The sequence below is a fragment of the Narcine bancroftii genome, chromosome 10 (genome assembly GCF_036971445.1).
Source record: "Narcine bancroftii isolate sNarBan1 chromosome 10, sNarBan1.hap1, whole genome shotgun sequence".
Lineage (NCBI taxonomy): Eukaryota > Metazoa > Chordata > Chondrichthyes > Torpediniformes > Narcinidae > Narcine > Narcine bancroftii.
Window position 1 is genome coordinate 44,594,740 of NC_091478.1, and position 20,232 is coordinate 44,614,971.

The 20,232-nt window shown below is 45.6% G+C and overlaps 1 protein-coding gene and 1 long non-coding RNA gene across 18 annotated transcripts in view; one reads left to right on the plus strand and one right to left on the minus strand.

Annotated features, from left to right (window-relative positions):
* Window positions 1-20,232, minus strand: part of LOC138744504 (catenin alpha-3-like) — a 1,801,283-nt gene that overhangs the window by 1,465,369 nt on the left and 315,682 nt on the right. The window lies entirely within an intron of this gene.
* The window catches only part of LOC138744509 (uncharacterized), a 74,682-nt gene continuing 63,654 nt past the window's right edge, over window positions 9,205-20,232 (plus strand). For both annotated transcript variants that reach the window (XR_011345585.1, XR_011345584.1), the window contains exon 1: window positions 9,205-9,635. This is a non-coding gene — a long non-coding RNA (uncharacterized lncRNA). The remainder of the gene's footprint in view (window positions 9,636-20,232) is intronic.

The following is a 20,232-nucleotide window of genomic DNA, read 5'->3' on the forward strand; positions in this document are numbered from 1 at the left end:
CGATTTGAGGCGATATCAGCCCACTGGCAGTGGTCAATGTGGCAGGCACCAAGAGATTTCTTTAGGCAGTCCTTGTACCTTTTCTTTGGTGCACCTCTGTCACGGTGGCCAGTGGAGAGCTCGCCATATAACACGATCTTGGGAAGGCGATGGTCCTCCATTCTGGAGACGTGACCCACCCAGCGCAGCTGGATCTTCAGCAGCGTGGACTCGATGCTGTCGACCTCTGCCATCTCGAGTATATGTAAGGGGTAAATATAACTTCAGATAACGAGGGAGGAACCAACAGAAATTGCAGGGAAATTACATAGACATGGATATTCAACAGTCAGGATCAAGGTGATACTACGTGCCCCCACCTCTTGACCAGTATGGTCACGGCTCTTGCTACCTGACCTCAAGACTCACCCCAACCCAGTGTGAAAGATGCTACTTACGTGCCAAGAGGAGACCAAAGAGGCAGAACAAAGGGGCACATGGTCCTTTATAGTCCTGAAGGCAGTACTAAGGGCGGTCTGCGCCCCATTGGCTGTTGTGGCCAATGGCTTGAAGCCAAGTGCAGGGGCTCAGCAGGGGTCAGCTGAGGTGATTCACCTGGGGCAATTGGGTGAAGGTCAGGGCTGAGTCTGGGCAGGCTGGCTGGACTGCAGCACCTGGTAATTTAGGTGGGCCAGACGCAAGGGTCACCTCAGTGGCTTGGGATGAGTCTTTGACCTGGATTGGCAGGCAGTGTGTCCTCTGAACAGGAGCACAGCAGTGCCACCAGGTGGTGAACACTGCCTCTCCATTTCAGAGCCCTTCATCAAGGTATGCAAGCTACTTACAGTAAAACCTGCTGGCTCTTAAAATGGAGGCATAACTTTCAAGAACTCTTGAATGTAGCCATTGTGGACCAAAAAGAGATCCACTTTCCTTTTAGTGAGTGGCAGCTGCTTCATCACACAGATAGGATGCTGAACAATTCCACACCAACACCACTGTTCAAAGAACCGGGCTGCCGTGGAGAAAGAATTTACATTATCTCACCAGGACGACCAGGGTGAGACTTCACTTTTCAATGTCACCTGACTTTTGACCCAGAAGACTCTTGTTCAAAAAGGTAACATTAATCTTGGAAGAAACGAGGAGCAGATTCCCAGCCATTGAAGGTTAAATTATGAGGATTGATTACATACACGGCGTTACATTTGCTGGTTGACAAAATATTAAAGATTGATTTGATTGAATTTTGTGCAAGAATAACTTGATGGAGACATTCTAATCTCATGGCAGTGACTAAAGCTTTTCACTTCCAGCTGAATACTCCAGGACCAGAAGGCATAGCTTCAGGAGAAGATCATGTTTCTCATCACCTAATGGCAGAGGGAGCCACCTGGCACATCAAACATCAGAATAACTCTATAATTCTATTCCCACACAAACTAATCTCTCTCAAATACTCATTAACTCCCATCGGATTCTCTTGGCACCCCCGTGCATGTCGCATTAGTTACAGTACCCAACTGGCATGGAAAATGTAAGCTTTACTCCTCCGAATAAAAGATCAAGAGATTTCTCCTGACCATTTAGGAAAGCAATAGATGAGCAATGATCCCACAGAAATGCTAGAAGAGTCTCAATGCTCCATTCCTGTTTCCCATGATACCCTTTCTTTTACTTCTTGCTTTGAAATCAATGTGAGGCCTACATTCATCTCTGCCTGCAGGTACACTCAGTCAGCACAAAATTGGACAACGCTGAAATGTCTGTCCATGGTCTCGTGCACTGCCAGACACTGATAAATTGGAGGAACAACACCTCATATTCCATCTAGGAACTCTAACCAGATGGCATTAACATTGACTTCTCCAGTTTCCATGAGCTCAACCCCTACCACACCCGCCCCATCTTTCCCTACATATCTTTTCCTCTTGCTCTGTCTCTCTCCCTTAAATTTACCCTCCATCTTCCTTCACAGTGCCAAAAACAAACCCCACCCCACCTCTCCTCTCTCCTGCCCCTTTCTATCTGATCAACACCTTTTGTCTGTTGCTCTGTACCTCTGTACCTCTCCCATTCTTCCCTTTTCCCCCACTTTTTAATTCTGGTGACTGCCTCCTCTTTGTTCATACCTTGAAGAAGGGCTCAGACCTGAAATGTTGCTTATATGTCTTTACCACATATGGACACTGCGAGATCTGCTGAGTTTCTCCAGCATTTCTGTGCTTATATTGCAGTCACAGCACATGTAGACTTTTGTATTTTACAACATGAATGTGGACACAAGAGACACAGCTACAGTAAGTTGCTATCTCCTTCAGGATCACTCCTTCATATTGAACACAGTTTGGTTCATCATGGGCATTACACTCAACTGCCTCACACACCTTCAAACTCCTTCTCTCATGCACAGTCAAATCAGTAGTTTTCAAACTGCCCCCGTAAACTCACATTCCACCTTAAGCAATCGCTACACTATCGGGGCTCTGTGATTAATAAGGGATTGCTTAAGGTGGTATGTTAGGGGAAAGAAAAAGTTTGAAAACCACTGTTTTAATCGTCCCTCATTGACTCGTTATGTGCACGGTTTCATAACTCCAAAGGAAATGGGCCAATGGCAATTTTTCTCAAGCAAAATATTTCAGTAACAATTGGGTCTAGAGCATCATTTTTTAACCCAAAAGGCTTTCTTAAAAGAGGATGAATGGAGGCCTTAAGATGATGGTCTTAGGCACATCCTCTGGGTTTACAGGTACCCATACACCAAGTCAGTTTTAGAAAGTACCCTGGTCCCTTGAAGATTAGCTGTAAAGTCCTGTATATAGGGCACAGGGTAGCGGTCTGCAGTGGTAGCATCATTGAGATCCCTTTATTCCCAACAAGGTCTCCAGCCTCCCATGACTTTGGGCACCATATGTAGCAGGGAAGCTCATGGGCTATCAGACCTCTGCATGATTCCAAGTTCGTCCATTTTGTGGAACTCTTGTTTAACAAGCAGCAACTTGTCAGGTGGCCAGGTCGGTCTCAGGTATGTAGAGGAGGTCCTTGGGTTAGGATATGATGCGCGATGCCATGTTTGGGTGTGGGTAGTGGAGAACTAGGGAGTGACAACATCCAGAAACTCCACAAGAAGTTTGGCAAATTTTTTGTTCGAGTTCTCTACAGTGTCTAGAGGTGGGCTAGGTAGCTTGGCTTTTCCAAGGCGGAAAGTCGGGAACGTTGTGGTGTTCACCAACAGGTGCCCTTTTAAGTCTATTATCAGTGAATGGGCTCTGAGGAACTCGGCATCCACCAACGGCCGGGACACAGCAGCAAGTTATTCACCGCCATGAGCACCAGACCTGCACTCCTGATATGGGTGTCAAAGCCAGAAAGAGGAAGGACACTTACCTCTGCACCTGTGTCGACTAGAAATTTTCGCTGGGAGAGTTCATCCCAGATGTAGAGTAGGAAGGCCAAGGTGTGGCAGCTTCTGACAGAAAGAGTAATAGAGCCTAGCACCAGCCCCTGGAGAGCCCAAGTCCTTGTCATCAAAGGGGGAAATAAACAGAGGATGGTCATCAACTATAGTCAGACCATCAACTGGTACACCTAGTTGGACGCCTACCCACTGCCCCACATTACCGACATAGTCAATGAGATAGCCCAGTACAGGTTTTTCTCCACAATTGACCTCAAATCAGCCTACCACCAGCTCTCCATCCATGCCTGGGAAAGACCCTATATCGTCTTTGAGGCAGACAGATGCCTCTACCAGTTCCACCAGGTCCCGTTTGAGGTCATAAATGGAGTCTTCATGTTCCAGCGGGAGATGAACTGTATGGTAGATCAGGACAACCTAAGAGCGATCTTCCCATACTTGGACAATGTCACCATCTGTGGCCACGACCAGCAGGACAATGATGCCAACCTGGAGATATTCCTCAGGATGGCAGAGGCACTAAACCTCACCTGTAACAGGGTGAAGTGCATGTTCAGTACCACCCACTTCGCCATCTGAGATGCATCATGGAACCTGGTATCATCGGTCCCAACCCTGAACACATGCATCCCCTGATGGAACTGCCCCTCCCCCACATGTTTAAGGCCCTCCACAGGTGACTAGGGCTCTTCTCTTACTACTCCCAGTGGGTTCCCCAGTCCTCAGATAAGTTCTGCCCATTGGCCAAAGCCACCACCATTACCGTCCCTTCTGAAGTGCAAGCGGCCTTCGCCCGCATCAGACAGGACACCCCCAAAGCTACGATGCATGTCATAGATGAGAACACCCCATTCCAGATGGAGTGCGATACCTCTGACATTGCCCTCGCAGCCACCCTCACTAAGGGAGTAGACTTGTGGCCTTTTTCTCCACGTTTCCGAGCTTGCGCACTCCACCATCGAAAATGAGGCCCAGGTGGTCGTGGAAGTGGTCCACCACTGGCACCACCTCCTGGTAAGCAGGAAGTTCACCCTCCTCACCGACCAACGAGCAGTGTCTTTCACCACCCACAAGGGCAAGATCAAAAATGATAAGATCTTGCGCTGGAGAGATGAACTGGTCATGTTGAGCTATGACATCCAGTATAGGCCAGGGAAGCTCAACAACTCCCCCGATGCCGTCCCGTAGCTGCGCCAATGCGTAATCCAAACAGCTTCAGGTGCTGCATGACACCTTTTGTCACCCAGGCATCACATGCCTGTACCGCTTCATAAAGTCCTGGAACCCTCCCCTTCTCCATCCAAGAAATCCGGACCATGACTGAATCCTGGAGGGTCTGTGTGGAGTGTAAACCTCGCTTCTTCTGCCCACCACAGGCCATGTAATAAAGGCCACTTGGCACTTCGAATGACTCAGCGTTGACTTAAGGGGACCACTGCCTTCCACAAAACAGAACATTGATTTCCTCTTGTTCATAGATGAATACTCCCGTTTTTCCTTTGCAATCCCTTGCTTTGACACCTCCACCACCTCCGTTATCAAGGTGCTGGTGCAGATCTTCACCATGTTCGGATACCTGGCCTTCATCCACAGTGACTGGGGGTCCAGCTTCATAAGTGAGGAGCTGCCAGCCTACTGCAGGGCCAACCATTGTACCTGATGGTATGAGGCATTACATCAAGTTGCATGACTAGCTACAATCCCATGGGCAATGGGCAGGTTGAATGTGAGAATGGGGTGATCTGGAAGGTGGTCCTCCTGGCCCTGAGGTCCAAAGCTTGGTCCATCAACTATTGGCAAGAGGCCCTCCCCGAGACACTTCACACCATATGGTCGTTCTTGTGCATGGCTACCAATCAGACCTGTCACAAATGCCTTTTCTCTTTTCCTAGGAAATCAGTGATGGGCAGCTCCCTGCCAGCAAGGCTGACGCCTCCAGGACCAGTGCTCCTCCGCAAATACGTGAGGGCTCACAAATCCGACCTGGTTGAGTAGGTGCATCTCCTCCATGCGAACCCAAATTACACCTATGTCAGGTACCCAATGGATGTGAGGACACAGTTTTGACCTGGGACCTAGCACCAGCTGGGCATCACCCCTGGCCAATCCAGGACCTCCCTGGAGCCAACACCCACTCCTCGTCTCTCCACAGGTCCTGCTCCCCATGGACCCACCCTGCACCTACACCCTTGCACTAGTAGACACCCCAACTATGCTATACACCATCTTGCTTGTGCCACCGGCCACCCCAAACCCAGGCGACCTTCAGGCATCCCTGCCCCCACTGACCATTGACCAAGACCCTATCCTGCAATGGTCCCAGAGGCAAAAAATACTGCTGGACATCCTGAATTTGTAAATATACTTTTGGGCTACTCGCCACCGAGAACACCATTCCCCCTACCCAAGGACATTTTAAGAAGGGGGTGAATGTGGTGATATAACCACTACAATGGCCGCACTCTACCAGCCTACTGCAGGGCCAACCACTGTACCTGCTGGTAGGCAACCTGGGAGACTGGCTCCACCTGCCCACTCTCAATCACCAGCCTGTATAAAGACTCATGCTAGCCAGGAAGGTATAAGTATAAGCTGATTTAAGCCTGTTGTACAATCTATGACTGCCATCCGTGCGGTACCGGATGTAAACAGCGTCTTCATTGTTGAGGTCTTTCATGGCTTGGTTCAGCATCATGCTGAAGAAGATTGAAAAGAGGGTTGGTGCGAGAACACAGCCTTGCTTCACGCCATTGTTAATGGAGAAGGGTTCAGAGAGCTCATTGCTGTATCTGACCCGACCTTGTTGGTTTTCGTGCAGTTGGATAATCATGTTGAGGAACTTTGGGGGGCATCCGATGCGCTCTAGTATTTGCCAAAGCCCTTTCCTGCTCACGGTGTCAAAGGCTTTGGTGAGGTCAACAAAGGTGATGTAGAGTCCTTTGTTTTGTTCTCTGAACTTTTCTTGGAGCTGTCTGAGGGCAAAGACCATGTCAGTAGTTCCTCTGTTTGCACAAAAGCCGCACTGTGATTCTGGGAGAATATTCTCGGCGACACTAGGTATTATGCTATTTAGGAGAATCCTAGCGAAGATTTTGCCTGCAATGGAGAGCAGCGTGATTCCCCTGTAGTTTGAGCAGTCTGATTTCTCGCCTTTGTTTTTGTACAGGGTGATGATGGTGGCATCACGAAGGTCCTGAGGCAGTTTTCCTTGGTCCCAACAAAGCTTGAAAAACTCATGCAGTTTGACATGCAAAGTTTTGCCGCCAGCCTTCCAGACCTCTGGGGGGATTCCATCCATACCTGCTGCTTTGCCACTTTTCAGTTGTTCGATTGCCTTATATGTCTCATCCTGGGTCTTCAATCTTCAATCTGAGGCGCCTGCAAGCTCACACCAAGACACAAGAGAAACTTGTCCATGAACTACTCTTTGCAGACGATGCCGATTTAGTTGCCCATTCAGAGCCAGCTCTTCAGCGCTTGACGTCCTGTTTTGCGGAAACTGCCAAAATGTCTGGCCTGGAAGTCAGCCTGAAGAAAACTGAGGTCCTCCATCAGCCAGCTCCCCACCATGACTACCAGCCCCCCACATCTCCATCGGGCACACAAAACTCAAAACAGTCAACCAGTTTACCTATCTCGGCTGCACCATTTCATCAGATGCAAGGATCGACAATGAGATAGACAACAGATTGGCCAAGGCAAATAGCGCCTTTGGAAGACTACACAAAAGAGTCTGGAAAAACAACCAACTGAAAAACCTCACAAAGATAAGCGTATACAGAGCCATTGTCATACCCACACTCCTGTTCGACTCCGAATCATGGGTCCTCTACCGGCATCACCTACGGCTCCTAGAATGCTTCCACCAGCGTTGTCTCTGCTCCATCCTCAACATTCATTGGAGCGCTTTCATCCCTAACGTTGAAGTACTCGAGATGGCAGAGGTCGACAGCATCGAGTCCACGCTGCTGAAGATCCAGCTGCGCTGGGTGGGTCACGTCTCCAGAATGGAGGACCATCGCCTTCCCAAGATCGTGTTATATGGCGAGCTCTCCACTGGCCACCGTGACAGAGGTGCACCAAAGAAAAGGTACAAGGACTGCCTAAAGAAATCTCTTGGTGCCTGCCACATTGACCACCGCCAGTGGGCTGATATCACCTCAAACCGTGCATCTTGGCGCCTCACAGTTTGCCGGGCAGCAACCTCCTTTGAAGAAGACTGCAGAGCCCACCTCACTGACAAAAGGCAAAGGAGGAAAAACCCAACACCCAACCCCAACCAACCAATTTTCCCCTGCAACCGCTGCAACCGTGTCTGCCTGTCCCGCATCGGACTTGTCAGCCACCAACAAGCCTGCAGCTGACGTGGACATTTTACCCCCTCCATAAATCTTCGTCCGCGAAGCCAAGCCAAAGAAGAACAATGTATGAACTTTGTGTCTGAAGTCTGCACACAGCAGTGCTCACAGGCTGTTTCGGAGACCAGCCACTGTAGCCATTAGCGACGACTGGCCATGATGTTTTCCCAGAAAAGTGCAAGGGGATCGGCAGTGGCGAGCTCCAGAACCCCAGCGTTGATGGTATAAACACCAGGTGGTTATTGTGGAGTCATACTTCTCCGGTGGAATGTGCGCCCTCGTCAACTGTACTCATGGATCCTGAGCCTTTGGGTATGTCACATCACTAATTTCTGTGGGCCATGTATCTTGCTGTTTCACATGCTACACAACATCTGTACAGGTGGCCAGTGTTCAAGGATTATGAAAGTTCTCATCAGTCAACATGTGGATGTCTTCTGGGATAAGCTCTAAAACTTGCTCGAAAAGCAAACAAGGCCTCTGGCCATCTGCCAGTTACCATGTTGTTTATTAACTCCAAAGGGGTGAAGTCTCCCAGGCCATTGATGTGGAGAAGCCGTGCAGCTAACTTGCGTCGTGAGAGACCGTAAATCCGGAGGTGAGTTTTTAAGGCTTCGACATACCAAGAGCTGGTGGGTCCCCAAGGAAATCCACTACTTGACCGACCATGTCCTGGTTAAGAATGCTTACCACATAATAGTACTTAGTGGCGTCCACTTCTACCTTGTTAATGTGGAACTGTGCCTCAGCCTGTCTGATCCAAACTTCAGGTTAAGTGGCCCAAATGACAGGCAGTTTGATCGAAACCATTACGTTGTCCATGTTGGGTTCAAAATCCGTTTGGGCCCATCGGGGTCACCAACATAGCAACTGTGTTGCAGTGAGAAATAAAGAATGAGAAGATGATCAAACGCAGTTGAATCGAAGTTCAGTAAAAGTCTTTTACTCAGTCACCTGCAGGTTTTAAAAAACCCACACGTTCCAAATGAATTCCTCGCATTGTAATGTCATGACATCACTTGGAACCTCCCGAGCCAGTTCCATTAAGCCTCTGGTGAGCCGCTGCACCTCGCCTTTAAACAGTCACCACATTGAGACCTGGTGCATCCCGTAACGGATTTGTCATTCTTCCTTTGTCTCTGCAGAACACCACCTCGAATCCATACTCAAGATGCCTCAGGTAAATCTGCCATTGCAGCCTTTTCCATGTAGTAGAATTAGTGAAGGGACAACACTGGAAATGGAAGAGGATTGGTCACACCAAGATGAAAGTGTTAATCAGAAAAACTGGGACTAAAATACAAACAATAAAAATGCTGGAAATCCTCAGCATCTGTGTCAAGACCCTTCAGCACAGCAAGTTGAAAGTGTTGACTGAGTTCATCCAAATCACAATGCCTTACATCATAGGCTTGTGTTTACACATTGGATTATTGTGAGGGCTGATGACAAGCCGTAATCAATGTTAGCATTTGACCAGATGGAGCTTTTCTAAATGGCAAAGGATTTAGAGAAAGACATTAAATATTATAGACCATGCAGAGTGATGGGGATCATCCAGTTGTAAATCCTTTCAATGAACTGACCCACCAGCCCACCAAATGGGGCTAATCCCCACTTCCTCACAATCTGCTGCCTTCTCAGTATCCTCGCTCAGGTCAGGTGTGCCACAGTAGAAGAATTGCTACCTTCAAGCTACAAGGCTGAGAAGATCACTGGGGTCTTTTTATCCAATGTGGACAACGTTTACCATGAGCTTTGAAGGCTCAAAAAATGATAGGGCCCCCCCCCAACCCACCCCCCACCCCACTCTATGCAGCACACAGTGTCTTTGGCATACTATAATCGTGAAGAAGATATCAGAGCACCAAAGTCAGGTCTGAGAAATTTTATTTATTTTTTTAAATTCCATCTTTATGTATACCTGTGGTAATTATGTGTTGTGTACCATTTTGTGTGTGTGTGTGTGTGTGTGTGTGTGTGTGTGTGTGTGTGTGTGTGTGTGTGTGTGTGTGTGTGTGTGTGTGTGTGTGTGTGTGTGTGCGCGCGCGCACGCACCAAGGATCATCTGGTTTTTTTATGTTAATGAACTTGAAGGTGTTGATTCATGTCCCACTCCAGAGGCTTAAACACCAATGAACATATGAATGAACTGAAGGAGTAGGCCATTTCAGCTTTGGTGCTGATAGCTGCGCCTCGCTAAGGTGGGGATGGTAGGCATCACTGGACCTCGCTCATCTCCTAAATCACTCACTTGTTTGCTCCTCACGTCACATCGCTTCAGCCAGCAGGCGAAAACAAATGAGAGGGTGGTGTCATTACTACACCACTAGGTGATTATCCCAACGGTGGAGAAGACGGAAGAGGAGACATCTCCTAATGGCTGCAAAGGGGGATAAGAATGCTCAACATTGGGTGGGGAGGCTTGTGAGCATGCCGCAAGAACTGCCGTGGACCCACAACACTCAGGGCTTGTCTACCTAGCGTGTGAAGCCTGGATTCAGCGGACTGAGCGGAAGAAACCATGATTAGTTCAACGGGCAGAAAAGTGATTCTCAGCAAGGCGTCGTGGAGCGCTAAGAGGGCACAGTGAGACACACACAGAACACTGCTGGCCATCCGCTGCATCCTGACCTGTCTCCAGCCGTCTCAACTATGTCCTGCCACTGGTCCAGATAGGCTGGGGTGAGAGAGTGAGGCTGACGACCTGAGCAACTCTCCCTCACTTTAATCCAAGTCGAGCGCAAGTCATGACTTCAAACCCAACATGACTTTGAAGCTATGGTCATCTTTGACTAAGAAGGACGAACAACAACAACATCTAATCTAAGTGTAACCTCAACCCTTCATTCCCACCTATACCATTCTCTCCTTCGCTTACCATTTCTATGCACTTCTGCTCAAAAGTATTCATAGATCTGCATTTTTCAAAAAGAGTTCCAAAAACTCTCAATGCTCTGCAAGAAATCAAAATTGTATCTTTACTTTGTTTTAAAGAAGTGACCCCTAGATCTAAGATCCCCCGCTACAGGAAACATTCTCTGCACACTCAGGATCTCATATGTTTCAATCGCATCTCCTGTCAAACCCAAACAGAAACTTGTTAGCAGCTCCCGGCCATTCCTCACACAATAAAATCCAGGATGACACTCTAGTGCAGGAATGCTAATCTTATTGGGACATTAAACGGAGGCTTTTTCTCCAAGGGAATTGAGCAGTTCTTTCTCCATATTCAGGCCAATAATTATTCCCCAGTCCACTCTACTAAATTGATAAACAGGACATTTATCCTACTGCTGTCTTTGTGACCTGACTGACCATTAACTCATCATTTTCTACATAAAAATACTTTTCTGATTGTAAAGCCACCAAATTCCTTTGAAAGGTTGAATGCTTGTTGGAAACATTTTTGATATTTTCAGTGGAAGAGTTTTAAAAAAAATTATTTCAGTGTAAACAATTGATTTTAAGTTGCCATATTTTCAGCTGTGCACTTTATGCAGAAGCCTAATAGCTTGAATACACCTGAAGTTGTCTGATCTCGGAAGCTAAGCAGGCTCAGGACAGGTCAGTATCTGGAGGGGAGACCACCCAGGATCACCAAGGGCTGTAGGTTTCCTTGAGGGGCTCTGGACAAAGTACCTTACGGTAGACAAAAGTCAAATAATTTCATGTATGTTATATTCTAAATGTAGCATTACATGACAATAATGGCCAAAATTCACATTGATCAATTTTGAAATCGGCATTGCCAAATCAGAATCAAAAAACTGCAGATGATGGAAATAGGAAATAAAATCAGAAAATGCTGGAACTGCCCAGCAGGTCAGAAGGCATCCATGGGGAAAGAAATGGAGGAAAGAGTTCAGGTTGCTCTGGTCTGAATCAGAATTTATTATCATGAATAAGTCATGAAATTCGGTGTTTTACAGTAGCGTCATAGTGCAAAACATTCATATTATAACCATCTTACAACCTTACGATAAAAAATAAAATACTAGTGCACAAAGAGTAAGGCAGTGACTTTGGTTCATTGATTAGTCAGGAATCTGATGGCAGCAGGGAAGAAGCTATCTTTGTGCCGTTGAGAGCTCATCTTCAAGGTCATGTACCTTTTCCCCGATGGTAGCAGAGTGAAGAGCGCATGGTCTGGGTGGTAGGGGGCCCTTGAGGATAGAGGCAGCTTTTTAAAGTCACCACCTCATGTAGATGTCGTCGATAGAGTGAAGTCTGGTACCTGTGATGTCACAGGCCAAGTTAATAATACCCTGGAGTTTATTCTTGTCCTGAGAGTTGGTGAATCCATACCAGGCAGTGATGCAACCAGCCAGAATGATCTCCATGGTACACATGTAACAGTTTACGAGAGTCTTCGGTGACATACCAAATCTCCTCGGATACCTCACAAAGTATAGCTGCTGGCGAGCCTTCTTTGTGATTGCATCAACATGGAGACTCCAGGGCAGATCTTCAGAGATGTTGAATTTGAAGTTGTTGACCCTCTCCACTACTGAGCCCTCGATGAGGACTGGGTCGTATTTCCCTGACTTCCTTCAGCACTTAGTACTTCCAGTAATTGTATTTCTTAATCAGAATGAAGGAAGGAAGAGGATTTACAGCTTTCTGATATATCAGTGAGTGCCTTTGTTGAGTCAAAGCTAACATTTCAGCCCGACCTACAGAATCCTTCCAGTTCCTGATATTCTGCTAAAGGAGCAATTGAAGTCAATGCTAAAAGCAAGCCTTACAACATAGTGCATAACAGCACAATGCAGGCCCCTTTGCCCTTGATGTGCTGACCCATACATTCCTTAAAAAAGCTAAACCATCCCTAGCCCATAACTCTCTATTTTTATTCTATCCATGTGCCCGTCTAAGAGTCTCTTAAAACCACCACCATCCCTGGCAAGGCATTCCAGGCATCAACAACTCTACGTAAAAAAATTGTCCCTCTCTTCACATTGTACACACATCCTCTGGTATTTGCTGTTCCTGGGAAACAGGCACTGGCTCTCCACCTGATCTATGACTCCCATAATCTTGTAGACCCCCATTAAGACTCCTCTCATCCTCCTAAGTTCAAAAGTGAAAAGTCCCAGCTCTGCTAACCTTGCCTCATAAGACTTATTTTCCAATCCAGGCAACTTCCTGGTAAATCTCCTCTGCACCCTCTCCATAGCTTCCACGTCCTTCCTGCGATGAGGTGACCAGAACTGGACGCAATGCTCCAGATGTAAGCGAGAAAGTCTGCAGCCGCTGTGATTTTACTTTAATACACAAAAGTGCTGGGGAAACTCAGCAGGTCACACAGTATCCTGAGCCTTTCATCAAGGTGTGCCCAAAAGGCAGGCAAGGGTCTGAATAAAATAGTGAGGGGAGGGGCAGGGGGAGGAGTTCAGACACAAAGGCAAGAGGTCATGGTGGTTATATTTGGGAGGGCAAAAAAAATGATGGGAAATCAGGAAGGCAAAAAGAAGGCATGAAATTGCTCTGGCAGATAATGTGAAGGTAAACCCAAAAAGGTTCTATAAGTATATTAAGGGACAAAATTAATCCTCTAGAGGATCAGAGTGGTCAGCTACGTGTGGAGCCTCCGTAATGGGGGAGATCTTAAACAGTTTTTCTCAGGAAACTGGCATAGTGTATAGGAAGGAAGGGAAACAAACAGAAGGGTCATGGGACATATGGAGATTAGGGAGGAGGAGGTGCTTGCTGCCTGTCACCAAATAAAGGCAGATAATTGTCGGATCTTAAGGGAGTCTCTCGTCGGAATTTCAGGGGCCCTGGCAGATATATTCAAAATGACCTTATCCACAGGTGAGGTGCCAGAGGATTGGAGGGCATCTCATGTTGTATTGCTGTTTAAAAAAGGCTCCAAAAATAAACCAGATAATTATAGGTCATGAGCCCAATGTCAGTGGTGGGTAAATTATTGGAAGGAGTTCTGAGAGATCGGATATATTGGTATTCGGACAGTCATGGGCTGATTAAGGACAGTCAGCATGGCTTTGTGAGTGGTAGGTCATGTTTAATGAATCTTGAAGTTTTTTGAGGAGGTTACCAAGAAGGTAGATGAAGGAAAATCTGTGGATGTTATCTACATGGACTTTAGTAAGTCCCACATGGGAGATTAGTTCAGAAGGTTATGACACTAGGTATCCATGGAGAGGTTGTAAACTGGATTTGTAATTGGCTGTGTGGGAGAAATGAAAGAGTGGTAGTGGATGGTTGCTTCTCAGACTGGAGGCCTGTGACTAGTGGTGTAGATCAGGGATCCATGTTGGGACCATTGTTGTTTGTTGTCTATGTCAATGATCTGGATGACAATGTGGTGAATTGAATCAGCAAGTTGGCTGATGACATAAAAATAGAAGGTGTTGTGGACAGGGAGAAAGATTTTCAAAGCTTGCAGAGGGATCTGGACCATGGAAGAATTGGTCAATAAATGACAGATGGAGTTTAATGCAGGCAAGTGTGAGGTGATGCATTTTGGAAGGGCAAACCAAGATAGGACATACACAGTAAATGGTAGGGCACTGAGGAGTGCGGAGAAGCAGAGAGATCTGGGAATACATTCTTCCCTGAAGGTGGCAACAAAGGTGAACAGGGTTGTAAAGAAAGCTTTTAGCATCTTACCCTTTATAAATCAAAGTATTGAGTATAGGAGTTGGGATGTTATGTTGAAGTTGTTTAAGACATTGGTGAGGCCAAATTTGGAATATTGTGCACAGTTCTGGTTGCCTAACTACCGGAAGGATATCAATAAGATTAAAAGAGTGTAGAGATGATTTACTAGGATACTGTGGGGTCTTCAGGAGTTGAGTTACAGGGAAAGATTAAACAGGTTAGGACATTATTCCTTGGAGTGTAGAAGAATGAGGGGAAATTTCATAAAGGTTTACAAGATTATGAGAGGTATAGGCAGAGTGGATGCAAGTAGGCTTTTCCCACTTAGATTAGGGAAAGTTTTAGTGAAAGGGGAAAGGTTTATGGGGAACATTAGGGGAAAGTTCTTCAGTCAGAGAGTGGTGGAAGTGTGGAATGACTAACATCTGATGTGGTGAATGTGAGCTCGATGTTGTATTTTAAGAATAAATTTTATAGGTACATGGATGGGAGAGGTCTGGAGGGTTATGGAATGGTCAGCACGGTCTAGAAAGGCTGAATGGGCTGTTTTCTGTGCTGTAGCATTCTATGGTTCTAAATGATGAGGAGGGGGTAGCTCTCTGAATGGAGAGGAAAGGGGTGGGGAGTTGGAGAAAAGGAGACAGAGAGCGAGAGAAAGGGAGAGAACCAGGGGAGGTGGGGGGGGGGGTTAATGGAATCTGGAGAAGTCGATGTTAATGCCATCTGGTTGGAGGAAGCCCAGACAGAATATTAGGTTCTCGTTTCTCCAATTTATGAGTGGTCTTGCTTTGGCAGTGTAGGAGTCCACGCACAGACATGTCAACGAGGAAGTGGGACATGGAAATGAAATTTTTGGCTGCTGGGGGTTCCTCATTATTTCAGGAGTCAGAGTGAAGGTGCTCAATGAAATGATCTCCCAGTCTATGTCCAGTCTCTCTGATGTAAAGGAGACCACAACAGGAGCACCAGATGGAATGGTTGACCCCCACTAGATTCACAAGTGAAGTGTTGCTTCACTTGAAAGGACTGTTTGGGGGCCCAAATGGTGGTGGAGGAGGAGGTGTGGGCTCAAGTGTAGCATTTCATGTGATCACAGAGGTAGATACCAAGGGGGTGATTGGTAGAAAGGTATGAGGGAGTCACAGAGGGAGAGGGCCCTGCAGAAGATGGAGAGGGGAGGAGTGGCGAAGATGTGTTTGGTGGTGGGATCACATTGTAGGTGGCAGAATTTGAGGAAGATGATATGTTGGATGCGGAAGCTCGTGGGATGGTCAGTGTGGACAAAGAGAATCCTGTCCTTGTTGTGTCTGGAGATGGAGGGGATGTGAAGGAAATAGAGGAGATGCAAGTAAGGGCTGAGTTGATGGTGGTAGAGGGGATTCCATGGTTTTTGAAGAAGGAGGACATCTTGGATAATCTGGATTGGAAGACCTCATTGCAACAGAAGATGCAATGGAACCACTGGAATTGAGAGAAGGAGGCAAGGTGTGAAAAGGTGTTGAGGTAACTGAGGGAGTTGGTGGGTTTGTCAAAAATATCTGTCAAGAGTTTGTCTACCGAGATCGAGAAAGGCGAGAGCGTTGCCAGACACAGACCAAATGAATTGCCAGACATTGGTTGGAGATACCATTCAATTTCGACAGATTTATGGGCAGAAATTCAGGTAGGGTTTATTAAATCAGAACTTTTACAAAGCATGGCATGAACCTGATCCAAGATTAGTTCAGAAATCAAAAGCATTTCCCCAACTAACGATTAAGGAAACCAATCCATAATCCTTCAAGACAGTAACTTGTAAAGATCCCATTCAAATCAATTCAATTATTTTAACAAGAACAATTAGCTGATGGATTTAAAGTGAAATATTACAGTGGTCATTGCTGCTATAGCTAAAGCTTTTCTATTTTATTATGTAGGTTCTCAGGGTGCACACTTATGACACAAGATGACATTTTATTTTTTTCTGAAAACGGCACAATTTCATTTCACAATTTAATGATGTTTCCATATTATTGTCCGTGATGCAACACGGATACAGGTTCTTTGACCCAACTTGGCCAGGATGTCCAAAGTACTCCATCTGTGTGATTCAAAGATGGACAGAGGATTCAAAGGAAAACATACAATAAAACCAGACACTTGGCAAAAAATAGGAAATAAATAAAGTCTTGCAGAGACACTTGTTATGAGTCCAGCGGACCACAAAACCCAGCAACAGTAGATATGCACCATGACAAAAGGTAATTTAAACAAAAGTTGCTTTTAATTATCTTTGAACATGAAAATAGAATCAAACTTTAACTTATCTCTATTGACTCACTTAACCCCCTTCTAATTTTAAGTGCACGTAGGTATAATGTGTGTGTAAGTTCAGCAAAGTCCTTTAGTTCACAGTCCAATCTCACTGGTTGCAGGCAATGCTTATACTGTGCACAGAATTGAACATTAATAAAGTTCACCAGGCTTTGGTGCTTAACAGAGGATATCCACAACTGATTCTTTTTTAATCGGCCACTTCAGTGTCTTGCTGATAAAATTTGTCCCCTTCAGGGTTCTTCATATGATAACCTCTTTCTTTCAGGTCACCACAGAGTTCCTTTCTGTTTCACCTATTCCAAGGGCAACACCAGACACCCAGTCCTCTCCTTTGACCAAGCCATCTTCCAAAGCTTGCCAGCTTGTCCCTCTGGAACCAATGTCTGTGTCTCTCCTCTCTCTCTCTCTCTCTCTCTCTCTCTCTCTCTTTCTCTCTCTCTCTCTCTCACTCACTCCAACTCTGAGAGCAGAGTCTGTTTTTATCCCCTCTCTGCCTGCAAAGATCACATGACCTTCCAGACAGTAAATTCTCTTTTTCCAGACAGAGCCTGTTGTTACATTGGTTGACTTCTGCAAACAACACTCCATTATTGGTCTGTGAGCACTCTGCAAAAGCTCCTGCAAAAACTCTGTGTTTCATAGTGTTTGTGTGTGACCTCCTCTAACAAACCTTTCCCAATTTAACTCCCAAAACACATCTATATACTCTGTCACACACTACCCTAACCAGCAACAACAGAAATCACTAGAATGTGGTCTATCTCCTTTAAACCCTTCAACAGCTTTGACCATTGACTAAGCTAGGGAATGGCTGAGCCTCTGTCAAGGTGAATCTTAGCTGTTTGGTCATCTGATTACATCTACATTGAAGTGGTCCTACCTTTAAACTCACCCCTTACTTGCATCTCCTATCTCCTGCACATCTGCTCAGATCCCCTCCATCTCCAGACACCACAAGGACAGGATTCTCCTTGTCCACACCTACTTGATGCAATGGACGATATCTTGTTCCCTGCACAGCTTTCTGTAGCACCCAAGTGTAGAATTCTCACCGTGCAGACTCCATACCCTGACCAGTGTACTTAGTGCAGGCCCCAGGCAGCACGCAGAACCTCACTGAGTTGGACCTGGAGGTTCTCAAGCAGCAAGTTCATCCCAATGGATTCAAGGGTAAATGTACAATTGTAGGATATTTTCCCAAACGAAAGCAGGTGGCCAAGTGGCAATGAGCAAGTTCTGAGCCACAATTACTCATGAAAATGCCATCAATGCAAATATTTTCTTCTTTCCAATAATCTCATTTTGAGCAATGGTCAATGCAAATGCAACACAGTGAACTGGTACAACAGAAGACAGACTTGCAGGCTTGGGGCTTCACAATGATTTAGGGGGAAGACAGCTCGATATTAGAGTGCATGTGGAAGTGTTTAATGCTGATGCCCAATGAAATGGGGGAAAAAAATCCATCGCGTCTTTCTAAAGCATAAAAAGAAAATATATACTCGTAGGTTGCTGTTAATTGTGTGAGTCTCTGCACTATCAATGATGTGACACATTGCCTTATGCATCTCACACCTATCTAAATGTCAGTGAGCCAAAAAGCTTCTTATTCAACCTTTCTCTTCTCCACCTGCATCTGGGATGCAATGTTTAATTGCTGCACTTCTGGAATAAGTGATGATTTGTGATAAGATCAGTCTGACAGATTGCCAGAGAACGTGCTGCTCATTTTACCCAGAACACAATTCTTGGCTAGAAAGGGCAGGAACTAGAAATCCTGTACTTGTTGGTTCAGCTCCCTATGGTGACTTGCAAGTACAATTTCCACTAGAGTAATTACTGCTCATATTTATTTTCAGGCATTGCAGATTAGAATTTAAAAAAAACAATCTTAAAAAGAAGTCAGGCCCTCTGAGTTTGAAGTTTCAATAAATGATGCAAAATTTAGTTTGCTTTTCAAGATACAAATGCCTTAGAATTGTGCAATGATATGATAAACTGGGATGCTTCATTATCACAGTGAGAAGCAGAAATGATAGGAGGTATAGAAGAATAATTAATAAGGCATAGTATGCAAAACTCGAACAGCACTTACTGATGCAGTCGGGTGGTGTTCAGGGTCAGCATGGTGCAGGGTAAGCAGATCTCCATGCTTATTGACGATGGTCAGTGGCCAAAATAAATTCTTGGGAAATTACAAAGGGGTCATTGAAATCAGGGTGCCAATCATGTAATCAGAATGGGAAATCTAACCAAGCCTGATTCAGCTGATGCCCTTCTAAACCTTTCCAATGGACCTGTCTAAATATCTTTGGAAAGTTACAATTGCCCTTGTTTCTACCACTTCCTCTGGCAGCTCGTTCCAGAGACCCACTGCCCTGTGTGAAAAAGATGTCCTCCCAGACCATTTTACCTTTCACCTCTTATCTATGCTCTCTCCCTACACTGGGCAAAATAAAACTGTGACTACTTACCTTATCTATGCCCCTCATGAGTTTATAAAGTTCTATATGGTCTCCCCAGCCTCCTCCGATCCAGGGAATAAAGATCCAAACAATCCTGACCTCTCCTTATAATTCAAATATTCCAGCCCCAGTAACATTCTCATGAATCTTTTCCATGTCCTTTCCAGCTAAATTATATATTTCATGTAGCTCGGTAACCAAAACTGTGCACAATACTTGAAGTAGGGGCTCACCAATGTCTTGCTCAGATATCCCTGTTCCAGTACTCAATGGCCTGGCCAACCACATCAAACACCTCCTTCACTGCATGTGTTTCCAATCACAAAAGGTTCAGAAACCACTACATGGTGCTAAGTAGATTGAAGTGGATAGTGGTGTTTTAAAATGAACAAAATTTCACTATTTATTTCAAATGATTCCTTTAGTTCTACCAAAATAGTTTTAACATTTCTCTGGATAAAATAATTTCCTCCTTTATTTAGAACGGCAATCCCCAAGGGTTCGTAAAGCACTATTGCAAAACTGTAAAGTTAGAGGAGGACTCTCTCTTCCCAATTTTACTACAGGACAGCACACATACACAAGCTATGTTACAGGGTTCACTCCCTTGAGTTCTCCTGGTGTAAACTGGAGGAGGAGGGGATTGAGAGAATTTGCTCTACCATCTCATGTGATCGGTTGGGACTTATTCAGTTTAAGGTGCTACGTGGGGTTTACTTTACTAAATCCAGCCTGTTAAACCATTTATCTTGAAATTGAGGACAAATGCAAAAGGTGTAATGGCTCCTCTTGCCACCTGAGCCATATGTTTTATCAATGCCACAAGTTCAAGGGTTTTGGAACATTATCTAAAACATTCAAAGTTAATTTCCAACCTTGCCCATTGATTGCAATATTTGGAATCTCTGACAACTCCCTAAAATCTCCACAGAAAGTGGTAATAGCATTTACAAATCTATTGCACTGAAAGCCTAGTAGGGGTCCCTCTATTACTCAATGGATTTAGGATAGTGATTCCAAAGGTGGGTGCTACTGACCCCCTATGGATGGTGGAAAGATCCAAGGG